This window comes from Entelurus aequoreus, linkage group LG18 (assembly GCF_033978785.1).
Source record: "Entelurus aequoreus isolate RoL-2023_Sb linkage group LG18, RoL_Eaeq_v1.1, whole genome shotgun sequence".
In the NCBI taxonomy this organism is placed as follows: domain Eukaryota; kingdom Metazoa; phylum Chordata; class Actinopteri; order Syngnathiformes; family Syngnathidae; genus Entelurus; species Entelurus aequoreus.
Window position 1 is genome coordinate 44,458,789 of NC_084748.1, and position 13,731 is coordinate 44,472,519.

The window sequence follows — 13,731 nt, forward strand, 5'->3', positions numbered from 1 at the left end:
ATAGGTAAAGCAAGAACGAATATAAAATACAGATGTATTTCAGTTTTAGGAGTTAATTGGTGGAACAAGCTCAGTGATGAGCTGAAGACATGTACTTCTTTGTTAAGGTTTAAGAAAACATTGAAAGGTGAAATAATTGAAAATTATAAAATATAGCAACGATTACTTTCATCCCATTGATTTTTTTTTCCTTTTTAACGTTGATGTTCCAGGTAATCTTATTTTCAGTGAAGGTATAGGATAGGCAAATATAAGCCTTGGCTTCAGCCTATTCCTTTTTCGGTCATGCTTTTTCTTTTCTTTTCCTTTTGTTTGTAAATGTGTATGATTGTTATATATATATAATTTGTACTCTTAAACTGGTCACACAAAATGGTTGATGGTTGATTTTATGACCGAAATAAACTTATTTCATTCATTCATTCAACCTGACACCCAACCTCCGGGCTGATGATTTTAGGTTGTCCTGAAGAATTTGGAGGTAATCCTCTTTATTAATTGTCCCATTTACTCTCTATAAAGCACCAGTTCCATTGGCAGCAAAACAGGCCCAGAGCATAATACTACCACCACCATGATTGACGGTAGGAATGGTGTTCTTCGCATTAAAGGCCTCACCTTTTCTCCTCCAAACATATTGTTTTTTGTGACAAGTATGTGCTCCAATCACTCTATTACAAAAAAAATAAGAGTTGTAGAAATGATTGGAAACTCAAGACAGCCATGACATTATGTTCTTTACAAGTGTATGTAAACTTTTGACCACACACTGAAAATGAAGGGTGTTAACAGGGAGGGAAATGGAGATGTTGCGAAGGCTATTTGCCTAATTCAAAGAGGCAAAAATCAATTGGAGCGGCGAGCTATTTACACAGCAACAGCACATAAAAAGTAATGAGTGAACTTTGCGTGCGAACGAGACAGACAGGAGGGGGAAATGAGGCGGGATCATAGAGATTTATTACGTGTCCGCCGCCTTCTCATTTGCATAAAGACTGAACCGGCCCACTCAAGCAGAGAATTAAAAAGCCTAATTGTGCTGTCTGCCTTCCCCTCGATCGCCGCTGCCTCGGCTCCTTCATATAAAGGAGGCCCGCCGCACTGATGCAGATTAATTGTTAGTGATAAACAGGAGACGGGTTGTTTGTAATTGCTCTGCGACGGCCGGGAGGAGGAAGAGAGTCGACCCGGCGACACGTTGACCGGCTGAGCAGAGGCTGTTTGCTAGGAGGACAGACCTGAACCAGGAAGGAACCTGCTCGATTTCTAGTGCACAGATATTACATCATTTACTTGTAGTAATTGCCCGGACACCCTTTGCTAAATTATTAAACCCCAAAAGTTTGATTGACTTGAAATTTCTCACACAGCTTTATGCCCTCCACTGTCACTTTAGGGTGATAACCCTCAATTATTTTCTGTCTATCCTGTCATTCCTTTGTAACTGAGCTACTGAGTGGAATAATTTCCCTTCTGGATCAATAAAGTTTGTCTAAGTCTAAGTCACGTCCCCCTGGAGGGGGCAGAACGTTTTTCACGCCCGCCAGATTGAAAAACTATTAAGAAACTGACTTTGATTTATTTATCCGTGTGTTAAAAGGAATCTACACTTTTTTATTTTTTATTTTAAGGAATTTTCGCTCACCATCCTTATGCAAGACAAAAACATACTTTTTTTTAATGCATTCTAAATCGTAAATAAATGCTAGCAAGAGTCTACAATGGAGGTAATAGAAGTTGCTCTATTCCGCCTATAAAGCGCTCCAAAAACCTCCACCATCGTTTTATATACCTGCTGTAAGTATATATGTCATGAAGTAACATTCATAATAACATGTAATATATACATGATGTAAGTATATATGTGTCAGGTTTAAACACTGATGACATCTATTAAACAAGACAAGAAGCAAGGAATTAAACAGAGACAGAATTCAATTTAGCTCAATTGAGGAGAAACGAGTAGACACTATAGTGTCGTCCCACGCTCTGACGAAAGATTGTACGCCTCCTCTTTTATTTGGACTTTCCCTGATTACATGGCAACAGCTGTTTCTAAGGGAGGGGGGGTTGTAAACAGCCATCGCCTTCGGTTACAAAACAGTTAAAAGAAAAGGGTCGTAAAACAGTTCAAAGAAAAGGTGCCTGGAGGGAGGTCAGGCCCTGCCTCCTCTCCGCTTTGTAGATCTCGGGTAAAGACAAAATCTTCCTGTGGATTACAATACGTCAAAGAAACCGACACCCCCATGTCGCTCCCCATCCTACACAGTGGAGTTTTACAAGCCTTTTGCTTGGTAGGATCAAAGACAGCTTTTGTCCTCTCGCAGGGCGAGCTGAACTCAATGTAACACAAAGTTTTGTGATAACTTAGATACAATTATTCTGACAATATGTCATGTAGTAACATTCATAACATGTAATATATACATGATGTAAGTATATATGTCATGTAGTAACATTCATAACATGTAATATATACATGATGTAAGTATATATGTCATGTAGTAACATTCATAACATGTAATATATACATGATGTAAGTATATATGTCATGTAGTAACATTCATAACATGTAATATATACATGATGTAAGTATATATGTCATGTAGTAACATTCATAATAACATGTAATATATACATGATGTAAGTATATATGTCATGTAGTAACATTCATAATAACATGTAATATATACATGATGTAAGTATATATGTCATGTAGTAACATTCATAATAACATGTAATATATACATGATGTAAGTATATATGTCGTGTAGTAACATTCATAATAACACGTAATATATACATGATGTAAGTATATATGTCATGTAGTAACATTCATAATAACATGTAATATATACATGATGTAAGTATATATGTCATGTAGTGACATTCATAATAACACGTAATATATACATGATGTAAGTATATATGTCATGTAGTAACATTCATAATAACATGTAATATATACATGATGTAAGTATATATGTCATGTAGTAACATTCATAATAACATGTAATATATACATGATGTAAGTATATATGTCATGTAGTAACATTCATAATAACATGTAATATATACATGATGTAAGTATATATGTCATGTAGTAACATTCATAATAACATGTAATATATACATGATGTAAGTATATATGTCATGTAGTAACATTCATAATAACATGTAATATATACATGATGTAAGTATATATATATATATATATATAATATATATATATATGTCATGCGAGCTACATCCAGCAGTGGCCTTTGAAGCAGCGGCGTCCACTACCAGCGGAGACCGTCAGCGAAAGAGACGTAAGCGATGCGCTCGGAAGCAGAAGCGGGGGTGTCGGGCGGGGCTAACAACAAAGCTAAATGCTTTGTTGTTAGCGGGGCTAACGAAAAAGCTAAATGCTAATCCACAAAGAAGCGCTAATAAGGAGTCTGTTAAACTAGAACTAGCCAGCGCCAGGCTGGATAATCCCTGCACACATAGCAATTCTTCTAGAATAATATACAACTCACATAATGTTTTTTCTGCGTCAGAGGTGGACATGCATTTTACTGAGGTGGCAAACAATCTAAAAATTCCTGTCATATCAATTCCTAGATATGGTCGAAATTATTTAAAGTGCACTATGCATAATAAACGTAACATTATTAATATTGCTACTACGGATACTTTCAACAAAAACTCCTCAAAACAGCCCACTACCCATAATATGGGCTTTTTAAACATAAGGTCATTGTCTTCCAAAACGTTATTAGTTAATGAAGTCATCAGAGACAACAATCTTGATGTCGTTGGTCTAGCCGAGACCTGGCTCAAACCAGACGAATTTTTTGCGCTGGGTGAGGCGTCTCCTCCTGGCTATGCGGGAACGCATATTGCCCGCCCCATTAAAAGGGGTGGGGGTGTTGCACTAATATACAACAAAAACTTTAGCCTTACCTCGGACCTAAATAATAAATATAACTCGTTTGAGGTGCTTACTGTGAGGTTTGTCACACCGCTGCCTCTCCACCTGGCTGTCATCTACCGCCCCCCTGGGCCCTATTCGGACTTTATCAATGAATTTTCAGAGTTCGTTGCTGATCTAGTGACGCACGCCGACAATATAATCATAATGGGAGACTTTAACATCCATATGAATACCCCATCGGACCCTCCATGCGTGGCGCTCCAGACTATAATTGATAGCTGTGGTCTTACACAAATAATAAATGAACCCACGCATCGCAACGGTAATACGATAGATCTAGTGCTTGTCAGGGGTGTCACCACCTCTAAAGTTACGATACTCCCGTACACTAAAGTAATGTCCGATCATTACCTTATAAAATTCGAAGTTCTGACTCATTGTCAACAAACTAATAATAATAATAATAACTACTATAGCGGCCGCAACATTAATGCTGCCACAACGACGACTCTTACTGACCTACTGCCTTCAGTAATGGCGCCATTCCCAAATTATGTGGGCTCTATTGATAACCTCACTAACAACTTTAACGACGCCCTGCGCGACACCATTGATATTGTAGCACCGCTAAAGCTAAAAAGGGCCCCTAAAAGGCGTACCCCATGGTTTACAGAAGAAACTAAAGCCCAGAAATTATCATGTAGAAAGCTGGAACGCAAATGGCGTGCGACTAAACTTGAGGTTTTCCATCAAGCATGGAGTGATAGTTTAATAACTTATAAACGCATGCTTACCTCAGCTAAAGCTAAATATTACTCAAATCTCATCCACCTCAACAAAAATGATCCTAAATTTTTGTTTAGTACAGTAGCATCGCTAACCCAACAAGGGACTCCTCCCAGTAGCTCCACCCACTCAGCAGATGACTTTATGAATTTCTTTAATAAGAAAATTGAACTCATTAGAAAAGAGATTAAAGACAATGCATCCCAGCTACAACTGGGCTCTATTAACACAAATACGACTGTATATACGACGGACATTGCCCTCCAAAATAGTTTCTCTCTCTTTGATGAAATAACATTGGAGGAATTGTTAAAATGTGTAAATGGGACAAAACAAACAACATGTTTACTTGACCCAATTCCTGGGAAACTTATCAAGGAGCTTTTTGTTTTATTAGGTCCATCAGTGTTAAATATTATAAACCTATCACTTTCCTCTGGTACTGTTCCTCTAGCATTCAAAAAAGCGGTTATTCATCCTCTACTCAAAAGACCTAACCTCGATCCTGACCTCATGGTGAACTACCGGCCGGTGTCCCACCTACCGTTTATCTCGAAAATTCTCGAAACAATTGTGGCACAGCAGCTAAATGAACACTTACTGACTAACAATCTCTGTGAACCTTTTCAATCCGGTTTCAGGGCAAATCACTCTACGGAGACAGCCCTCGCAAAAATGACTAATGATCTATTGCTGACGATGGATTCTGATGCGTCATCTATGTTGCTGCTTCTTGATCTTAGCGCCGCTTTCGATACTGTTGATCATAATATTTTATTAGAGCGTATCAAAACGCGTATTGGGATGTCAGACTTAGCCTTGTCTTGGTTTAACTCTTATCTTACTGACAGGATGCAGTGTGTCTCCCATAACAATGTGACCTCGGACTATGTTAAGGTAACGTGCGGAGTTCCCCAGGGTTCAGTTCTTGGCCCTGCACTCTTTAGTATTTACATGCTGCCGCTAGGTGACATTATACGCAAATACGGTGTTAGCTTTCACTGTTATGCTGATGACACTCAACTCTACATGCCCCTAAAGCTGACCAACACGCCGGATTGTAGTCAGCTGGAGGCGTGTCTTAATGACATTAAACAATGGATGTCCGCTAACTTTTTGCTGACCAACACGCCGGACTGTAGTCAGCTGGAGGCGTGTCTTAATGAAATTAAACAATGGATGTCCGCTAACTTTTTGCAACTCAACGCTAAGAAAACGGAAATGCTGATTATCGGTCCTGCTCAACACCAACATCTATTTAATAATACCACCTTAACATTTGACAACCAAACAATTAAACAAGGCGACTCGGTAAAGAATCTGGGTATTATCTTCCACCCAACTCTCTCGTTTGAGTCACACATTAAGAGTGTTACTAAAACGGCCTTCTTTCATCTCCGTAATATCGCTAAAATTCGTTCCATTTTGTCCACAAGCGATGCTGAGATCATTATCCATGCGTTCGTTACATCTCGTCTCGATTACTGTAACGTTTTATTTTCAGGCCTCCCTATGTCTAGCATTAAAAGATTACAGATGGTACAAAATGCGGCTGCTAGACTTTTGACAAAAACAAGAAAGTTTGATCATATTACGCCTATACTGGCTCACTTGCACTGGCTTCCTGTGCACCTAAGATGCGACTTTAAGGTTTTACTACTTACGTATAAAATACTACACGGTCAAGCTCCTGCCTATCTTGACGATTGTATTGTACCATATGTCCCGGCAAGAAATCTGCGTTCAAAGAACTCCGGCTTATTAGTGATTCCCAGAGCCCAAAAAAAGTCTGCGGGCTATAGAGCGTTTTCTATTCGGGCTCCAATACTCTGGAATGCCCTCCCGGTAAAAGTTAGAGATGCTACCTCAGTAGAAGCATTTAAGTCTCATCTTAAAACCCATTTGTATACTCTAGCCTTTAAATAGACTCCCTTTTTAGACCAGTTGATCTGCCGTTTCTTTTCTTTTCTTTTCTACTCTGCTCCGGGGTGGACCGCTAGCCTGTCCATCAGATGGGGACATCTCTACGCTGCTGACCCGCCTCCGCTCGGGATGGTTCCCGCTGGCCCCACCATGGACTGGACTTTCGCTGATGTGTTGGACTTTCACAATATTATGTCAGACCCACTCGACACCGAGGATGTCGTTGTGGCTTGTACAGCCCTTTGAGACACTTGTGATTTAGGGCTATATAAATAAACATTGATTGATTGATTGATGTAGTAACATTCATAATAACATGTAATATATACATGATGTAAGTATATATGTCATGTAGTAACATTTATAATAGCATGTAATATATACATGATGTAAGTATATATGTCATGTAGTAACATTCATAATAACATGTAATATATACATGATGTAAGTATATATGTCATGTAGTAACATTTATAATAGCATGTAATATATACATGATGTAAGTATATATGTCATGTAGTAACATTCATAATAACATGTAATATATACATGATGTAAGTATATATGTTATGTAGTAACATTTATAATAGCATGTAATATATACATGATGTAAGTATATATGTCATGTAGTAACATTCATAATAACATGTAATATATACATGATGTAAGTATATATGTCATGTAGTAACATTCATAATAACATGTAATATATACATGATGTAAGTATATATGTCATGTAGTAACATTCATAATAACATGTAATGTATACATGATGTAAGTATATATGTCATGTAGTAACATTCATAATAACATGTAATGTATACATGATGTAAGTATATGTTATGTAGTAACATTTATAATAACATGTAATATATACATGATGTAAGTATATATGTCATGTAGTAACATTCATAATAACATGTAATATATACATGATGTAAGTATATATGTCATGTAGTAACATTCATAATATGTAATATATACATGATGTAAGTATATATGTCATGTAGTAACATTCATAATATGTAATATATACATGATGTAAGTATATATGTCATGTAGTAACATTCATAATAACATGTAATATATACATGATGTAAGTATATATGTCATGTAGTAACATTCATAATAACATGTAATATATACATGATGTAAGTATATATGTCATGTAGTAACATTTATAATAGCATGTAATATATACATGATGTAAGTATATATGTCATGTAGTAACATTCATAATAACATGTAATATATACATGATGTAAGTATATATGTCATGTAGTAACATTCATAATAACATGTAATATATACATGATGTAAGTATATATGTCATGTAGTAACATTCATAATAACATGTAATGTATACATGATGTAAGTATATATGTCATGTAGTAACATTCATAATAACATGTAATATATACATGATGTAAGTATATATGTCATGTAGTAACATTCATAATAACATGTAATATATACATGATGTAAGTATATATGTCATGTAGTAACATTCATAATATGTAATATATATATGATGTAAGTATATATGTCATGTAGTAACATTCATAATAACATGTAATGTATACATGATGTAAGTATATATGTCATGTAGTAACATTCATAATAACATGTAATGTATACATGATGTAAGTATATATGTCATGTAGTAACATTCATAATAACATGTAATATATACATGATGTAAGTATATATGTCATGTAGTAACATTCATAATAACATGTAATATATACATGATGTAAGTATATATGTCATGTAGTAACATTCATAATAACATGTAATATATACATGATGTAAGTATATATGTCATGTAGTAACATTCATAATAACATGTAATATATACATGATGTAAGTATATGTCATGTAGTAACATTCATAATAACATGTAATATATACATGATGTAAGTATATATGTTATGTAGTAACATTCATAATAACATGTAATATATACATGATGTAAGTATATATGTTATGTAGTAACATTCATAATAACATGTAATATATACATGATGTAAGTATATATGTCCTGTAGTAACATTTATAATAACATGTAATATATACATGATGTAAGTATATATGTCATGTAGTAACATTTATAATAACATGTAATATATACATGATGTAAGTATATATGTCATGTAGTAACATTTATAATAGCATGTAATATATACATGATGTAAGTATATATGTCATGTAGTAACATTCATAATAACATGTAATATATACATGATGTAAGTATATATGTCATGTAGTAACATTCATAATAACATGTAATATATACATGATGTAAGTATATATGTCATGTAGTAACATTCATAATAACATGTAATGTATACATGATGTAAGTATATATGTCATGTAGTAACATTCATAATAACATGTAATGTATACATGATGTAAGTATATGTTATGTAGTAACATTTATAATAACATGTAATATATACATGATGTAAGTATATATGTCATGTAGTAACATTCATAATAACATGTAATATATACATGATGTAAGTATATATGTCATGTAGTAACATTCATAATATGTAATATATACATGATGTAAGTATATATGTCATGTAGTAACATTCATAATATGTAATATATACATGATGTAAGTATATATGTCATGTAGTAACATTCATAATAACATGTAATATATACATGATGTAAGTATATATGTCATGTAGTAACATTCATAATAACATGTAATATATACATGATGTAAGTATATATGTCATGTAGTAACATTTATAATAGCATGTAATATATACATGATGTAAGTATATATGTCATGTAGTAACATTCATAATAACATGTAATATATACATGATGTAAGTATATATGTCATGTAGTAACATTCATAATAACATGTAATATATACATGATGTAAGTATATATGTCATGTAGTAACATTCATAATAACATGTAATGTATACATGATGTAAGTATATATGTCATGTAGTAACATTCATAATAACATGTAATATATACATGATGTAAGTATATATGTCATGTAGTAACATTCATAATAACATGTAATATATACATGATGTAAGTATATATGTCATGTAGTAACATTCATAATATGTAATATATATATGATGTAAGTATATATGTCATGTAGTAACATTCATAATAACATGTAATGTATACATGATGTAAGTATATATGTCATGTAGTAACATTCATAATAACATGTAATATATACATGATGTAAGTATATATGTCATGTAGTAACATTCATAATAACATGTAATATATACATGATGTAAGTATATATGTCATGTAGTAACATTCATAATAACATGTAATATATACATGATGTAAGTATATATGTCATGTAGTAACATTCATAATAACATGTAATATATACATGATGTAAGTATATGTCATGTAGTAACATTCATAATAACATGTAATATATACATGATGTAAGTATATATGTTATGTAGTAACATTCATAATAACATGTAATATATACATGATGTAAGTATATATGTTATGTAGTAACATTCATAATAACATGTAATATATACATGATGTAAGTATATATGTCCTGTAGTAACATTTATAATAACATGATATTATATGATGATTATTATGATATATTATGATGATTATTTAAATTGTTATTTCATATGTTGACCAGAGGGGGAGCACTTTTAAAAGCGACACACAGTCAATTAGAAAAATCCCTCCTTTTTGGGACCACCCTCATTTTGATAGATGTCACCAGCAGGGGTGCAATAGAGACATTCTCTATTAGATGCAATGTTATTGGGACCATGATTTATGTCCTAACTTATATAGGTATAGCTCGGTTGAGGGTTCCGGGTTCAATCCCCGCTTCCGCCAACCTCGTCACTGCCGTTGTGTCCTTGGGCAAGACACTTTACCCACCTGCTCCCAGTGCCACCCACACTGGTTTAAATGTAACTTAGATATTGGGTGTCACTATTAGAGATGTTCGATATTATCGGCCAATAAATGCTTTAAAATGTAGTATCGTAAATTATCGGTATCGGTTTCAAAAAGTAAAATGTATGACTTTTTAAAATGCCGCTGTGTACACGGACGTAGGGAGAAGTACAGAGCGCCAATAAACCTTAAAGGCACTGCCTTTACGTGCCGGCCCAGTCACATAATATCTACGGATTTTCACACACGCAAGGCATACTTGGTCAACAGCCATACAGGTCACACTGAGGGTGACCGTATAAACACTGTCACAAATATGCGCCACACTGTGAACCCACACCAAACAAGAATGACAAACACATTTCGGGAGAACATCCGCACCGTAACACAACATAAACACAACAGAACAAATACCCAGAACCCCTTGCAGCACTAACTCTTCCAGGACGGTACAATATACACCCCCCGCTACCCCCTACCCCCACCTCAACCTCCTCATGCTCTCTCAGGGAGAGCATGTCCCAAATTCCAAGCTGCTGTTTTGAGGCATGTTAAAAAAAAAAATAATGCACTTTGTGACTTCAATAATAAATATGGCAGTGCCATGTTGGCATTTTTTTTCATAAGTTGAGTTGATTTATTTTGGAAAACCTTGTTACATTGTTTAATGCATCCAGTGGGGCATCACAACAAAGTTAGGCATAATAATGTGTTTATTCCACGACTGTATATATCGGTATCGCTTGATATCGGAATCGGTAATTAAGAGTTGGACAATATTGGAATATCGGCAAAAAAGCCATTATCGGACATCTCTAGTCACTATGTAAAAGCGCTTTGAGTCACTAGAGAAAAGCGCTATATAAATATAATTCACTTCACTTGTTCACACCTCCTCATATGGAAGGTACTTTTCCCTTCTTGGTGTCTGAAGGGTATAAATACAAGAACACACACTTGTAGATAAAAGTGCACCCTTCAACTTTCCACTTTGGCCCACTCCCGCTACCTGCTTCTTAACCTCTCTGCCCTTCCTCTCTCCTCCACTCTGCGCACCTCTTCCCTCCCTGCCTCTAATTGGTGTGCAGGCAGACAAACCCTCAGGGAGCCAGCAGGGGATGGACGGAGTCAGATGTGAGGGCGAGAGGGTCTACCGCTTGTCAACCGCCTCCCCTTCCTCCTTTATCTCTAAACCTCACCACTTTTGCCATCACTTCATAGACTTTTGCCCGAGAAAGAAAAGGGGAGGCAGATTAGTCGGGCCATTAGTTCAACATGTTTGTGTGACAGTGAGTGACATGCAAGTAAATGTACACATTAATGAGTACACTATCGCGTGTGTGTGTGTGTGTGTGTGTGTGTGTGTGTGTGTGTGTGTGTGTGTGTGTGTGTTTAAAGGGCAATGAGAAGCATGTAGAGGCTGATTCTGTGGGGTCCAAATGTCTTCTGTGAAAAGGTCAAACTTGATGTTTTCCCACTCAGAGTGTGTGTGTGTGTGTGTTTCTCTTTATTTGATGAGTTGACAGCCTGAGCGAGCTCTCGCCAAGTTCAAAACAATCTATTTATGATGTACGATTGAACATGTTGATGATGGATTAATCACTTCATCCACTGGTGTGTCATTGTGTTATTTTGTGTACTTTTTCCGGGGTTAAGTTAAAGTAGCAATGATTGTCACACACACACACACTAAGTGTGGCGAAATTATTCTCTGCATTTGACCCATCACCCTTGTTCCACCCCCTGGGAGGTGAGGGGAGCAGTGAGCAGCAGCGGTGGCCGCGCCCGGGAATCATTTTTGGTGATTTAAATCCCCAATTCCAAGCCTTGATGCTGAGTGCCAAGCAGGGAGGTAATGGCTCCCATTTTTATAGTCTTTGGTATGACTCGGCCGGGGTTTGAACTCATATAGAACATGCTATACGTGGCGCGGTTGGGAGAGTGGCCGTGCCAGCAACCTGAGGGTTCCTGGTTCAATCCCCAGCTTCTACCAACCTAGTCACGTCCGTTGTGTCCTTGAGCAAGACACTTCACCCTTGCTCCTGATGGGTGGTGGTTAGGGCCTTGCCTGGCAGCTCCTGCCATCAGTGTGTGAATGTGTGGATGTGGAAATAGTGTCAAAGTGCCTTCAAGGTAGAAAAGCACTATACAAGTACACTACCGTTCAAAAGTTTGGGGTCACATTGAAATGTCCTTATTTTTGAAGGAAAAGCACTGTACTTTTCAATGAAGATAACTTTAAACTAGTCTTAACTTGAAAGAAATACACTCTATACATTGCTAATGTGGTAAATGACTATTCTAGCTGCAAATGTCTGGTTTTTGGTGCAATATCTACATAGGTGTATAGAGGCCCATTTCCAGCAACTATCACTCCAGTGTTCTAATGGTACAATGTGTTTGCTCATTGGCTCAGAAGGCTAATTGATGATTAGAAAACCCTTGTGCAATCATGTTCACACATCTGAAAACAGTTTAGCTCGTTACAGAAGCTACAAAACTGACCTTCCTTTGAGCAGATTGAGTTTCTGGAGCATCACATTTGTGGGGTCCATTAAACGCTCAAAATGGCCAGAAAAAGAGAACTTTCATCTGAAACTCGACAGTCTATTCTTGTTCTTAGAAATGAAGGCTATTCCACTAAATTGTTTGGGTGACCCCAAACTTTTGAACGGTAGTGTATAACCGTATAATTTCTAAGGGAGGGGGGGTCGTAAACAGCCATCGCCTTTGATTACAAAACAGTTCAAAGAAAAGGTCGGTTCAAAGAAAAGGCCATAAAACAGTTCAAAGAAAAGGTCGCCTGGAGGGGAGTCTGGTCCTGCTTCCTCTCCGCTTTGTAGTTCTCGGGTCAAGACAAAATCTTTCTGTGGATTACAATACATCAAAGAAACAGAACACCCTCGTGTCGCTTCCCATCCTACACAGTGGGGTTTTACAAGCCTTCTGCTCGGTAGGGTCAAAGACAGCTTTTGTCCCCTCGCCGGGCGAGCTGAACTCAATGTAACACAAAGTTCTGTGATAACTTAGATACAGCTATTTTGACATTTTTACAGTTTTTTTTTTTTAGATATGTTATTAGAAAAGGTTTCAACTATAGCACACACATTAGGTATACAGTATTTGCACAAAGTATCGGATCGGTATTGCTGAATTTGACTGGATATTGGACC